We start from the raw sequence: 15,507 nt of genomic DNA, 5'->3' as shown, positions 1-15,507 counted from the left end.
ATGCAGACACGGGGAGAATGTAGTGGTCTCACTGTTTGCTGCTTCCTATGTTGTTGGCACTGGTATTGCATTATGTTCTGTGCAACTGTGTCACGGTCTATCCCCTTTTACAATGTAGACTCCATCACCTGTTCTTATTACGTGCCAGTAATAAAGCATTGTTTCTCCTCCTTTGTCCCAGTCTGTGTTCTGTTTCCATGTAGCCTCATCCTCAGGCTCTGTTCCTGTAATCTCAGCCCTGCTCCATTCCAGCTCTGACCTTCTTCCCTGCTCTTTGCCAAATAGAAGCCAAACAATCTATCTCACCTTGAGTGTACTCCTGCCAACCTGATGCCCTTGTTTTAGTTCCAGTTGTTTCAACCTCACACAGGCACGTTACAAGTGTGTTGTTGAACCACAGAAAATAGGAACAAGAATAGGCCATTTTCCCTTTGAGCTTGCTTGGCATTCATTATGATCATAGCTGGTATCCAATTCAGTACCCTGCCTCCATTTTTGCCTTATGCTCTTTGATTCCTTTAACCCTACGAACTACATTTCTCTCCTTCCTGAAAACATTTATGTTTTGGCCTCAACTACTTTTGTGGCAAAGATTTCCAATGTCTCATCACTCTCGGGGTGAAGACATTTATGTTCATCTCTGTCCTAAATGGTCCACCCTGTATCCTTAGACTGTGACCCCTGGTCCTGAACACCCCATTGATCAGGAACGTCCTTCCCACTTTTACCTTGCCTAGTTCCTTTTAGAATTCCAAATATTTCTATGAGATGCAACTCCATTCTTCTAAACCCAAATTAATACAGTCCTAATACAGTCCTAACTGATCCATGATTTGGAGATGCCGGTGTTGGACTGGGGTGTACAAAGTTAAAAATCACACAAGCTGAAAATGTGTTGCTGGAAAAGTGCAGCAGGTCAGGCAGCATCCAAGGAACAGGAGAATCGACGTTTCGGGCATAAGCCCTTCTTCATTCCTGAAGAAGGGCTTATGCCTGAAACATCGATTCTCCTGTTCCTTGGATGCTGCCTGACCTGCTGCGCTTTTCCAGCAATACATTTTCAGCTCTCATCTCCAGCATCTGCAGCCCTCACTTTCTCTGCCTAAAAATCACACAACACCAGGTTATAGTCCAACAGGTTTAATTGGAAGCACACTAGCTTTCGGAGCGACGCTCCTTCATCAGGTGGTAGTGGAGGGCTTAATCTTAACACACAGATAACTTTCAGTTACATCACACTGTAAATTTTTGCTATAAATTCTGTGTGTTAGGATTGACCCCTCCACTACCACCTGATGAGGAGCGTCGCTCTGAAAGCATGTGTGCTTCCAATTAAACCTGTTGGACTATAACCTGGTGTTGTGTGATTTCTAACTGATCCAGGCCTCTTCAAATGTTAGTCCTGTCATCCCATTACTTTGTAAAAGGTAATGGTCTGGAAAGGATTAATGATGAAGACTTCATTAAACTCCATCAAATCTGATTATGTAATAAGGGTTTGAGTTGGGAAAGACAGAACATGTTAGGTTCTTAATAAGGACAGATTTACTCATAGCCTTTGTAAGAGTGTCTATCGTACTCAAGTAACATCGGTGGTTGCCATTCAATAAGTTACATTTTGTTTAATTAAATTCTGGTCTCCTTGTTATAGGAAAGATGTCGTTAAACTTGAAAGGGTTAGAAAAGATTTACAAGGATGTTGCCAGGGTTTGAGCTATAGGTAGAGCCTGAATATTTTCCCTGGAGCATCAGAGGCTGAGGGGTAACATTATAGTGGTTTATAAAATCATGAAAGACATGGCTAAGGTGAACAGACAAGGTCTTTTCCCTGGGGTGGGGGCATCCAAAACTAGAGGGCATAGGTTTAAGGTGAGAAGGAAAAGATTTAAAAGGGATCTAAGGGTCAACGTTTTCATGAAGAGGGTGGTGAATGTATGGAATGAGCCGCCACGGGAAGTGGTGGAGGCTGGTACAATTATGACATTTAAAAGGCATCTGGATGGGTATATGAATAGGAAGGGTTGAGGCGGATATGGGTCAAGTGCTGGCAAATGGGACTAGATTAATTTCAGATATCTGGTCAGCATGGACGAGTTGGACTGCAGGGTCTGTTTCCGTGTAGTACAGCTCCATGACTCAGTGACAAGAGCATTTTCTCTCTAGATGGTCTAGTGATTCTCCCCTACCACTTTTAATCAGGTAGGCCCTCCAGATCCAGTCTGAAAAGGGTTTACTGAATGCTATCTACTCAACTACACATCACCATTTCAACAGAGGTTGGCATCACATGCTCATACTATTTGGTGCCACTGGTGGTCATCTGAAGATTCGATCTAGCTACTCCATAAATAGCACTTCTGAACTCAGTCCGATGCTCTTCTCGTTGTGACAACTGCCTAATAATTGTGTGCTTTGAGTTTTGATAAAGATTAAATAAGCAAATCAAATAAACCAGCAGTGCAGGACATATGTGAAACCTGATGAATGAGTAGAAAGCATACTTATGGGTGAAGTAGAAAAGAAGAGATTTAAAGAGGTGGACAGAGTGTGAGAATCGAAGCTGCAGAGAGGAGAATGGAAAGCTGTATCGAATGGAACTGAAATAAATGTAGAAAGGTAATGCATGAAATGAATTAGATCAATGGAAATGCTAAGGTAGAAGGAACAAGAAAGAGACTCATTGCTGTTCATGAACTACAGCAAAAACTTGTATTTGCAAATAAATAAAATCTTAAGCAACTATTAATTTAGTCAATAAATCATTACAGATCCATTCATTTCTATTTAAAGTATTTACAGGTTTAAAATTCATTTCAGAATTGTAAATGCACAATGTATCTTAAATATGTTTTCAAGTTTTTTGTGCAATTTTGCTCTTGATAGGGACTACAGTTCCAATTCCATGCCCAGTTGGTACCTGGGCAAACAACACAGGCAGTAAAACACCCACAGAATGTGAACAATGCCCCGGGGGATGGTATTGCAACGGCATTGGACTAAGGTCACCATCTGGACTATGTGCTCCTGGGTAAGTCATTATATGATTTGCAATGCAGTAAAATGGTTTTTAAAATTATTTTGCATTCTTTATCACATATTGCAAAGCACTGCAGGCTGCTTGTCTGTGGAGCAGGAATGTTGGCTTGTACTTTAAGTACTTACAATGCTCTCAAATAATTCTTTTCTTCAGTGGCCTACTGTTCTCTGTTCCAATCATTCCCTGTAACAAAGCATTCAATGTTTCAATAAGCTAAGTCATTATGACCACATCCAATCCCAGAGGGTGAATTATTCCCTCTCCTCACTCCTGATGTTGCTTATAAAACTTGATTTTTTTAAAAAAAAGACATGCATTCTTAATTCAGTGTGTGTGTGTGCCTATTTGTAAACTGAGCAAAAGCAATCTAATTTGATTTTGCATTAGAAAGTTTGTTTATTTTTTAAACATTATAAGTACCAACACAATGTAAAACCAACCCAAGTCCCATGACATAAACATATTTACTGACATGCAAGCAAAAATAAAGATTATACACAGCAAGATGGTGTTATAAAGAGTTCAAGTCCATAAGAAAAAGAATACTGCTTGATTGGTGGTCTGGAAGTTCCAGTGGGGTTGTGGCCAACTTAAGTTGGCTAATCTTCTAGTGTCTTTTAAGCTACAATCAATCCTTTTCCAGAGAAGAATACTAATGCATTTGAAGTTTCTTTTGTCTTTAAATTCTCGATCACTGTGATGTACCAGCCCTTCTGGATGTTGCCATTAGATACAGGAGCAGAATGAGGCCACTCAGCCCATCAATTCTGCTCCAACATTTGATCATAGCTGTAATGTTTTTTATCCCATTCTCTGTTCAATCCCCATAACCCTTATCACTCAAGAATCTATCTCTATTTAAATATGCTGTTACTTTATCTCAACAGTTTTCTGTGGTAATGAATTCCACAGATTCAGCACCCTCGGACTAAAGAAATTCCTCCTCATCTCAGTTCTGAAGTGTCACCCATTCACTCTGAGGCTGTGCTCTCAGGTCCTAGTATCTCTGACTCATGGAAGCATCTTCTCCATGTCCACTTTATCCATGCCTGTCAGAATTCTATAAGTTTCAGTCAGATCCTTTTAAACATTTAGTACAAACATAGAGTGCTAAATTATAGCATCATAGAGTCACAGAGATGTACAGCACGGAAACAGACCCTTTGGTCCCAACCCAATCTAATCTCACCTGCCAGAACTCGGCCCATATCCCTCCAAACCCTTCCTATTCATATACCCATCCAGATGCCTTTTAAATGTTGCAATTGTACCAACCTCCATTACTTCCTCTGGCAGTTCCTTCCATACATGTACCACCCTCTGCATGAAAACGTTGCCCCTTAGGTCTCTTTCATATCTTTCCCGTCTCTATTGCTCCTCATAAGACAAGCCCTTGATTACTGAAACTGTTCTTGTAAACGTATGAACCTTCTCCAATACTAGCTCATCTTTCCTTAAATACAGGGCCTGAAACTGCTCACTATAATCCATATACAGTCTGACCAGAGCCTTATACAGTACCAGCAATATATCCCTGCTCTTGTATTATAACTCTCTCAAAATGAATGTTAATATTGCATTTGGTTTCCAAACTGCTAACTGAACCCTCAAGTTAATGTTCAGAGAATCCTAAACAATTAATTCTCTGTTTCAGATTTCTGATACCTTTCTCAATTTAGAAAATATTCTATACATCTGTTCTTCCTTCCAAAGAATATAACTTACCACTTTTCCATATTGTATTACATCTGCCACTTTTTTGCCCATTCTCCGAGCCTGATCAATTCCGTTGGCAATCTCCCCATCTCCTCAACCTATAACTTGTCTTATCTTCATGTCATCTGCAAACTTAACAACAATACTCTCAGTTCCTTTGTTCAGTTGATTAATATAGAATGTGAATAGATGTAATCCCAACACTGACCCATGTGGAACTCCACTGGTGACCAGCTGCAATCTCAAAAAATCCCCTTTTATCCCCATTCTCTGCCTTCTGCCAGTCAGCCAATCTTCATCCATCCCAATAGCTTGTCCCTTTCCACCAATGCTGCCACAATCTCCCCAGCTAGCTCCTTCTGAATCATAAGTTATTGTCTGTCTGGTCTGGGTGTATTTATCCATTTTAGATCTTTCAGCTTTTCCAGCACCTTCTCCTTAGTGATAATCACTTCACTCACTTCTGCCCCTGACTCTCTTGAAGTTCTGATCTGCTACTGGTGTCTTCCGTCATAAAAATTGATGTCAGGTACCTGTTCAGTTCCTCCTTGTTCCTCATTACTACTTCTCCAGCCCCATTTTTCCAGTGGGCTAATGTCCACTCTTGCTTCTCTCTAAATTTTTATATATCTAAAAAAAAGCTCTTGCAATATCTTCTTTTATATTATTAGCCAGCTTACTGTCATTATGCACTAAGCCACACCATTCAAAACATTCTTAAGCGGGCAGCCTCGACCATAACTTTGCAATTTGTTTCAGTAAGTATACAGTGAATATTACACAGATTAAATTAGCTAGGCTGACTACTAGATTTTAAAACAGACAAAAATTCTTCCACAAAATTACACAATGAAACACAAAGAACAGAATAAAGAACCCCTACAGAACTCAGCCTATCCAACTAGGCTTAATTATGCTGTTCCAAATATATACAACAGCCCCAATAAGCAACCTCCCTTTAAAAACCAGTATAAATGGAACACATGCTTACAGGTTGGCGTTGAAGGACAGAAAGAGAGAGAGAGCTCCCTGTTGAATTTCCCAGTTCAAAACTGAACTAACACTGCTCAGTTCAGCTCAGCTAGAGAGCTGACCACTCCCCTCTCTTTATACAGGTCACTTCTAAAACATGACCACTTTGGCCTGAAGTCTCATCTGTTTACATATAAACAAAAGGCATCTCAAAATCCTTTTCATCTCTGTACCAAACCAGACTGATCAGAGCCCGGCCCGGCTTATCACCCCTCTGAAAAAAAATCAAGAACAGAGTATCATTGAGCCAAGGAACTATACTAACTGTAGACATGTAAACATGCACAACCACATGCAAATTCAGGCCATGGCACACCCACCACTGAATGCCTCCGTATCTCATTCGAGTCTCAATGACGCATCAGCAATCACATTCCCACCACCTGCCACTTGCACAATTGTCAAAGTGAATGGCTGCAACAACAAGCTCCATCTAAACAGTCTGATATTTTTGTCCTTAAATTTTTCTACAAATATCAATGGGTTGTGAACAATGTATACAATTGTCTCAGATGCATTGCTGTAATATAAACACTGAAATGCTGCAATGCCAACACCAAGCTTAAAGTCTGTTTCTCGACTGTTGAATATTTCTGTTGATAAACATTCAATTTCCTGGAAAAATACCCAATGGTCTTTCTATTCCCTTGTCATCCTCCTGGAGCACCACACACACCCACATCACCAGCATCAATAGCCACTTTGAAAGACTTTGTGTAATCCGGTGTGGCTAATACTAGGGCAGTGGTTAACACAGTTTTTAGGCTGTCAAATGCCTTTTGACAGTCCACTGTCCACTGAAACTTCTTGTCCTTTTTTAACAGTTCGGTGATTGGAGCAGCCACACTGCTAAAATTCGGCACAAATTTTTGGTAAAATCCAATCAATCACAGGAGTCGATGTTTTTTTTGTCAATGGTGCCGGAAATTCCCCAATTACTTGCATTTTCATATTTATGGGGCCATTTGTCCATGTCCAATAATATGGCACAGGAAGGTGACTTGGGCATTGGCAAGTTCACTTTTAGTTAGGTTTACCACCAAGCCTGCCTTCCGAAGTCAATCGAACAAGTCCAATAAATGCTGTAAATGTTCCTTCCATGAGTGACTAAAAATCACACGTCATCAACATACACCACACAGTTGGGTAACTCAGCAATGATCTTATTAGTCAGTCTCTGAAATGTGGCTGGAGCATTTTTCATACTAAGTGGTGAGACTTTGAACTGATATAGTGCATTTGGGGGCGTTACGAAAGCCGAAATTGCCTTTGCTCTCTCTGACAGAGGTACTTGCCAACATCCTCTGAGCAAGTCCAACTTAGAAATGTAAATTGCTTGTCCCACTTTTTCAACATAGTACTCCAACCGTGGAATTAGATATGCGTCAGTCTTTGTAACAGCGTTGACTTTGCGATAGTCGCACATAACCATTGGGTACCATCTAGCTTTGGCACCATGACTATGAGTGAGCTCCAGCCGCTGTCACTCACTTTGATTATGCCATTTTGGAGCATGCGGTTATCTCCTTCTGAACCTGTGCCAACATAGGGTTATGCATATAAGGAAGTTGCTTAATCTCTTATATTGACAATATACACGATTAGGTTAGTACTTTCCAGTTTATTTCCGCATATCTCCCCATGTGATAGCAATAACTCTTTCAGGTCATTTTGATTTTCTTGTGGTAACTCATAATTTATCCCAATTTTAACAACTTCCACATTGCCAATTTAACTTGAGGAATGTCCAATTCAAAATCCTCTGAACTTGGTTCTTCCTTCTGTGCTGTAATCATTAACACCTTCTCCTCTTGCTTTCCTTCTCTGCCAAAATACCTATCAGCATATTCACATGACACACTCTGTGAGATTTCTTCCTACCTGGAGTTCTTATCAAGTAGTTCACCTCATTCAATTTATTCTCAATTTGCTAATGTCCACTAAGGTCCACTGGCTTTTAAAGGTTCACCTGTTACTGGAGATAGCACCAATACCTTATCCACAATTGCAAAATTGTGAATTTTGTGATTTCTTATCCGCTTCCTGTTTCACTGTATGCTGTGATACTTTTAATTGCTGTCGAGCCAACTCTCCAGCTCTATTTAATCATTGTCTAAAATTTGACACATAGGGTGGTGTCTGAATTCTGACTTCTTAATTTCTCCTTAACCAATTTTAATGGTCCTCTTACTTCATGCCCAAACATTAACTCAAATGGACTGAATTTGGTCAATTCATTCACTGTATCTCTGATTGCAAAAAGTACAAATGGAGCTCCCTTATCCCAATCCTGACTATAAGCCCTCAACATGGTCTTTACTATTTGATGCCATCTTTCTAGCACTCCCTGTGATTCTAGATGGTACGCAGTAGATTTGAATTGCTTTATTCCCAAGTTATCCATAACTTCCTTGAATAGTTTGGATGTGAGGTTTGATCCTTGATCTGACGGGATCTCTACTGGTAGTCTATATCTAGTAAAAAAATTTCAGCAAATCTTCTACAACTCTTTTAGCTGGGATTTTGCATAATGGGATTGCCTCTGGAAATCTAGTCGACACATCCATTATTGTTAATAAATACTTATTCCCACTTTTTGTAGGGGACCTATGCAATCAATCAAGACTCTTGTGAAAGGTTCCTCAAATGCTGGAATAGGTATCAAAGGTGCAGGTTTTATTACTGCCTGTGGTTGTCTGGCAAAATTCAACTACATCCTTGTGTAGTCCAGGCCAGTAAAAATGTCTTTGTATTTTAGCCTGTGTTTATCTCACCCCTAAATGACCTCGAAGTGGTAGCTCATGCACCACTTGCAGCACCTCCTTTCTATATCCTATTGACAAATCAATTTGATGAATCTCTGCCCATTTCTCATCTACTTGCATGTGTGATGGGTCTCCATTTTCTCATTAAAACATCACTTGGTAGGTAATAACACACAGGAATGCATTCACTTTCTTTCTTTGTTTATGTCTTTTGATATAATTGTTTTAACTCATCTTTCTGCTGTAATTTAATCAGCTTGGCAGAGCTAAAGATACTGCCATGTTTACCTATTTCCTCCTTCTCTGTTCCACTTTTGATCTCTCCTGCTTCAACTTGTGCCTCTGTAATCTTGTGATCACACAATCAGGGAAAATTCCTGGATAAAGGTCATTCATTTCTTCAGTTGCCTGTGTCTCCACTGGCTTTTCAACTAGGGGAGGCAGCATGCCTACCAGTGAATCAGCTATATCATTTGCAAGCACAAATTGTATTCCGAGAACTGAGAGTTTGTCCAGTACTCCTACCACAAATTCTCCATTCTTCTCTGGAATCTCTAGTCTCACTTTATCTAATTGAGTACTTTTTGTCTCACCATGAATTCCTGTTACCAGTACCGTTTCTGGTAGTAGTCCCTCAGGAGTATATATCTCCTCATCCTTCAGCATCACAGACTGAAAGGATCCTGTGTCCTTAATATTGTAACCTTTTTACCTGCTACTCCTGGCCTATGTGAATGAACTTTACCCTTGCATTTTTATTTTTTAAGCAGATCTGGCACTTCCTCGTTAATCAGCCTCTGATCATCTTGTACACTCTGAACCAGTTGTCTAGCTTCCCTTGTTCTTTTTGTTACTAGTCCAACAAAACTCCAGGCTTGTCTGGTTTTCTTATATCTGGCTTTCTCCTAGCCCACCAATACTGTGATTTTGGGTGGCCCATTTTATTACAGTGAAAACACCAAGGCCTTTTAACCTTGTCCCCCTCAAGGGTTTCTTTTTTATTCAGTGGTAAGTTCTCCTTTTGATCTTCACTAAGACCCACCTTTCCCTTTCCATGTGAGGATTTCTCTTTGCCCCAATTTCTATCCCTCATGGACTGAAATTGATTCTGGAAGCTTAACCATGTTTAATAGACCAGCTTGTAATCACCAGCCACTTCAGTTTCTAACCTTGCTGTTTTAACTCTTTGCTCTTCCACATAAGTTTGCACTACTTCCTCACTGAGCTTCCCCTCAGCTTTTATCTCCAGCCTTTTAAGCTGACTTTCCTTTTTAAGTGTCAGTTTTGAAGTTTAAAAGCTTTCTCTTTTTCTTTCTCTGCTCTCTCTTCTGCTTCTGTTTCATTTCTGCTGCCCTTTCCTTATCTCTCACCTCTAATTCAAGCTGCTTCATTTGCAATTGAGTTCTTGCCATTTCTATGGATTCTGATGGTTTCTCCAGCAAGTTTAAATGCTGATCTCCTGCTGTAATTACCTCTCCTTTCCTCATAGAAGCAGGCAGTTCAAGTTCCAGCTTCTCTGCTAATTCCCGCAGCTTGGTCTTATTTATTTTTCAAAAACTTCCAAAGCCACCGCATCCACATCCAGAAAACTTTTGGCGACTGAAAGAGCCATACCTATCCCAAGCTTTGTCTATCCAACCAAACCAATACCCAAAGTAAAGACACTACCATCTACCATTCGCTGTTTAATATCACTAACAAGTCTCCAATCTGTTATGGACTAAGTCAGACCACTCAAAACATTCTTAAGCAGGTAAGTCAGACCAAAACTTTGCAATTTGTTTTGATAAATGTAACAGTGAAAATTACCTGGATTAAGTTAGCTCAGTTGTCTACTAGATTTTAAAACAGACAAAAATTTATTCACAAAAATACACAATGAAACACCAAGAACAGCATAAAGAACCGCACTGAAAAGGAGAACTTAGCCTATTATGCTGTTCAGAATATAGACAATAGTCTCAATAAGCAAATTCCCTTTAAAACCAAGTATAATTGGAACACATGCTTACAGGTTGAAGTTGAGAGACAGAAAGAGAGAGAGACAGAGTTTCCACAGATCTCCCTTTTGAACTTCCAACCAGTTCCAGACTGCTCAGCTTAGCTAGAGAGCTGGTCACTCCCCTTTCATTATACAGGTAACTTCTAAAGCATGGCCATTTTGGCCTGAAGTCTTATCTGTGTAAATATAAACAAAAGGTCTCTCAAAATACTTTTCATCTCTGTACCAAACCAGACTGATGGAAACTGGCCCGCTTTATTACCCTTCTGAAAAAAATCAAGGACAGAGTCTCCTTGAACAAAGGAACAGCTTTTACATAAAAAGGGGCTAGCTTTGTGACACTGTCATATTTCCTCTTTTACCCCTTATTGTTTTTTATAAGTTATCCTCTGCTGGTTTTTTAAAGGCTTCCCAATTATCTGGCTTCCCGCTAATCAGGCAAGCTTATAAAGTTAGCTCTTCCCAGATAGGGTTTTGATCATGTGACAACAGGCTATTGGCACACAATTTCCCACTGTTAAAACTAACAAAATGCTATTAAATGGGTCCTCATCCTTTCTTTGTATAATACGTTCTTTGTTTCTGGCCACCTTGCGGATCGGAGGTCTGTTGTTTATTGTGATTTTCAAGTATTTTAGTTCAAATTAGTTCCTTAATAATGTCATTTAGGTATCCATTTTGTAGTTCTCCATGGAGCTTAACCAACTTGTATGTCATTTGACTTGTGCAGCTATTTTTTTTAAAAATGTCTGAACTCATATATAACATGGAACAGTACAGCACAGTACAGGCCCTTCAGACCTCAATGTTGTCCTGATCTTTTATCCTACTCTAAGATCAAACTAACCTACACACTCTTCATTTTACTATTATCCAAGAGTCGCTTAAATGTCCCTAATGTATCTGACTCTGCATTCCACGTAGCCAGTACTCCCTGTGTAAAGAACCTATCTCTGAAATCTCCCCTAAACCTTCCTTCAATCACCTTAAAATGGCCCCTTCGTGATAGCTATTTGAGCCCTGGGACAAAGTCTCTAGCTATCCACTCTATCTCTGCCTCTCATCATCTTATACACCTCTATCAACACCGCTTCTCATCCTTCTTCGCTCCAATGAAAAACGCTGTCTTCTTTCAAATAAATTATTTGGCTAATACATCAGTGAATGGTATTAAAATTAATGTTGTAATTTCATGACCAAAGTATTTATGCTTTCTCAGTGAATTTATTTTGTGAAATGAGGGCAGTGAAGAGGCATTTAACTTTCTTTGAATCAGAAGAACTGATGACGCAAGCATTGGCACTTCTAATTTCTTACTGAATGTACAACTCTTAACAGCATTTCTAAATGGTCATCCTATCAATACACACTTAGGAACATATGGTATAGGTTTCCAGTAAGTCAGTTAATATCAACATTTACTTCCTATATTTGGGGAATATTAGTTTGTGTCAATACTGAGTTCTAGATGTTAAAAATCAGAATGCCAATGGAGTTTAGTTATCCTCATGCTTATGCTTATTATTAACAGATATTTCTGTACTGGAGGAACTTCGTGTCCCAGGCCCACTGATGGGGTTACTGGAGGCCCATGTAAAGCTGGCCATTTTTGCCCTGAGGGGACCACAGACTCTGTTCCGTGCAAGCCAGGAACCTATATGACAGCAACACACGCAAATGATTGTTTGGTCTGTCCAGGTGGGAGATATTGCACTACTGGGTTGGAACCATCATGGTGCCCTTCAGGTAAGGAAGATACCACTATTTTCAAATTTTCATAAAGAAGCTTGCATTACACATAACGCATGTAAATGAGCATTATCTCTAAAGTATAAATATCACTGCAACTAATCTGTTCTGACACATCAGATCTTAACAGTGCTCGGATTTTATACAACAGGTTTCTATTGCCCAGAGGGAACCAGCTACAATTGGCAACCATGCCCACCTGGAACCTACAGCCCTGTAGATGGTTTGGCACATCTGTCTGAGTGCAGACCCTGTGATGGTGGAAAGTATTGTGCATTTCACAATGCAGTGGAAGTCACAGGGGAGTGTTGGGAAGGGTACTACTGTGTGGAGGGATCTGACTCACCAGCACCTGAATTGAACCATTCAGGTAAGCTGAGATCTAATAGATCCTCCTGCAACATTGCTTATGGTGCATTAGAGACATATTCTATCCAGAGATTATGTCAAAATACATCCATGACTATACTCCCTCCCATGTTTTTTTTCCTATTTTTAGTTTTTTTATATTTTGCTGCCTGTATTTCCTTCTATTCTCTGTCTTAATTTACATCCATATTTATCTTTATTACTTCCCTCTTTGGCTTCTCTCTCTTCTTGCCTGGCATTTCTCTCCAAATATGATCCGATTACTCTCTTCTGCTGATTCACTGGGCGAAGAGGCTAACATTTGGGTAGCTGACCATCATAGCAATGAATCCCAACAGTGCTGGGTGCCACAGGGCCAAACCATTTTACAGCCTGAGTTAGATTTGACTAGAACCATGAAAAGATTCACTTGTTGGATTAGCGTGAGTTTTCAGGCCCCGCAATGGTTGGGAATGGAGGTGGGTGAACGTTGTGGATCACCTGGCCTCCTCCATTCTGGTTTCTCATCCTAGTTCCCAATATTTTCACAGGCTGGTAATTAGACACATGAAAGACAATTAATTGAGGCTGACCATGATTTTCAGCGGGCAGCCAGTTTAACTGCTTGAGGTCAGGCATCCCTTGGGAAGGCTGGTGACCAGCCTCCAAACTGGCCACAAATCTGTTTGTTGTGCCTGATGGCTGCAGCACTACAGAGGGACTTCTCCATGCTCCTCCTCATTTTACTGTAGCTAGGTGATCCTTTGTAGCTGGAAGACCTCTGAGATCCTTCAACAGGGTTAGGATAATCCAGCTCTACACTTTACCCATCCCTTAGGCTAAATATCTCTATCAGTCCCACTTATGTGCATGTATGTCATATTTCATAGTTAGTAACTATTTCCCTCTGGAGACAGGACCCAGAAACAGTCCCAGCTGCCGTTTCACATGTACAATAAGTAAAAGAAACATCAGCCTTTTATAACAGCAGTCAATAGCTATCCAATAGAATTTGTGCACACTTGTTCCTTACATGCAAAGCTATTTATAACAAAGTACAAATCAAATTTTACCTGATTGTTATACAGAAAAGAAGTCACTAACTGATTATTAGGAATTTTTTACTGTTGTCATTTGTTTTCCAAATTTAATATTATTAAGACAGATTGTAGTGTTCTGCCTGGGCCATGATTCAGATTGGCTAATTCCATATCGTACTATAGGATCCCTTTGACATGATTTCAGGCCAGCAAAGATGCTGTGACTAAAGGAATGTGAAAGTGCAGAGGTTATAATAGTAAGACATCCTGTTGTGGGGGAGGTGGTATGATCTGCAGTTCCTTTCTTCTCATAATTAATATGAAAAGGCCTGGAACATTATATGTTTAAAAAGTATATTTTTTCCACTGCTTCAATATCTAAATATAATTAAGAATAGTTTGCAATTATTGTTCTTGCACCTCATTGTACAATATTCCATTTATTATCACAGGGAAAGCTGGTCCTTGTCCAGTGGGTCATTATTGCCCCTATGGAACATCCAGTCCAAAGCCGTGTCCACTTGGAACTTTTAGTAATCAATCTAAGCTGGTTTTGCAGGTACAGTATTAAACAGAGGAACAGTTTCCAAATGTGAAGTGGGTTAACTGTTTATGCAGAATTTGGAAGAATCCATATCGAGCCATTTGATCTGCCAAGCTTCTTTCCATTTAACTTTATTTCACTTCATTAACATATCCTACTGTCTCTTTCTCCCTCTATATCTTCTAGCAAGTTTTAAGAAGATTTGTAGCTAAGATTGAGGTTCTGGATGTAGGTTTGTTCGCTGAGCTGAGAAAGGTTCACAGGCAGAAAACTAGCCACCAGGATACATGAACATCAACAGCCACAAAACAACATGACCCTCTCTCACTAATATCCTTACATATAGATGAGGAAGGACAGCACTTCGACTGGGACAACATATCCATCCTAGGATGAGCCAAACAGAGACATACACAAGAATTCCTAGAAGCATGGCATTCCAACCAGAACTCTATCAACAAACATATTGATTTGGACCCAATTTACCACCCCCTGAGACAAAGAACAGGAAATGACATCACCATATGACATGACATCATCACAGGAAATGACATCACTAACCCAAAGAAACCCAAACATATAAATAGAAAGCAGGAGTCATCAGCAATGCTTTGTCCAGAGGCTCACTGAAGATGTTACCTACTATGGCGATGAAACGTCTGAAAATGAACCTTCCAGCTCAGCAAGCAAAACTATATCCATATACCTACCTACCTTACTTGAGAATACAGTTTCTGAGTAAAAAAAAAGCTTGTTAATTCCTTACTGAATGCGTTGGAGATGATTTTCTATTTGTTGCTCCTAGTTTGCCCACATCCCCACATACCTGCTTACACATGACACACATCTCCAAATCTATCCTGCTGTACTCTTTCATAATTTTAAACTGTGTTGCCTCTGCACTTGCCTGTTCTATATAAAAGAATAAAATAAATATTTCAAAGTTGATAAAACTACACATAATTGGATGTTTCCACGATACTGACATGAAAGTCTACATTTTTGTTGGACAGGATCTGTATGCAGAATCTTAAAGTATTGGAATCCTACATTTAAAGTGTAACTAATTCTCGCTATAACTTGCTTACCTCCTCTATATAATCAGGTGACAAGGAATCAACTTGTATCCTCGTCCCTTCTCCTCAAGTCTTTATCAAAATGATTTGCTTTCCAAGTCAGCAATGGTTAACTGATTCTGCACTGTGAGCATAAATGATGAAGTTAAAAATCACACAACACCAGTTTATAGTCCGACAGGTTTATTTGGCAGTATT

This window comes from Chiloscyllium plagiosum, chromosome 35 (genome assembly GCF_004010195.1).
Source record: "Chiloscyllium plagiosum isolate BGI_BamShark_2017 chromosome 35, ASM401019v2, whole genome shotgun sequence".
NCBI lineage: Eukaryota > Metazoa > Chordata > Chondrichthyes > Orectolobiformes > Hemiscylliidae > Chiloscyllium > Chiloscyllium plagiosum.
Note: the sequence above shows the minus strand (reverse complement) of the source record.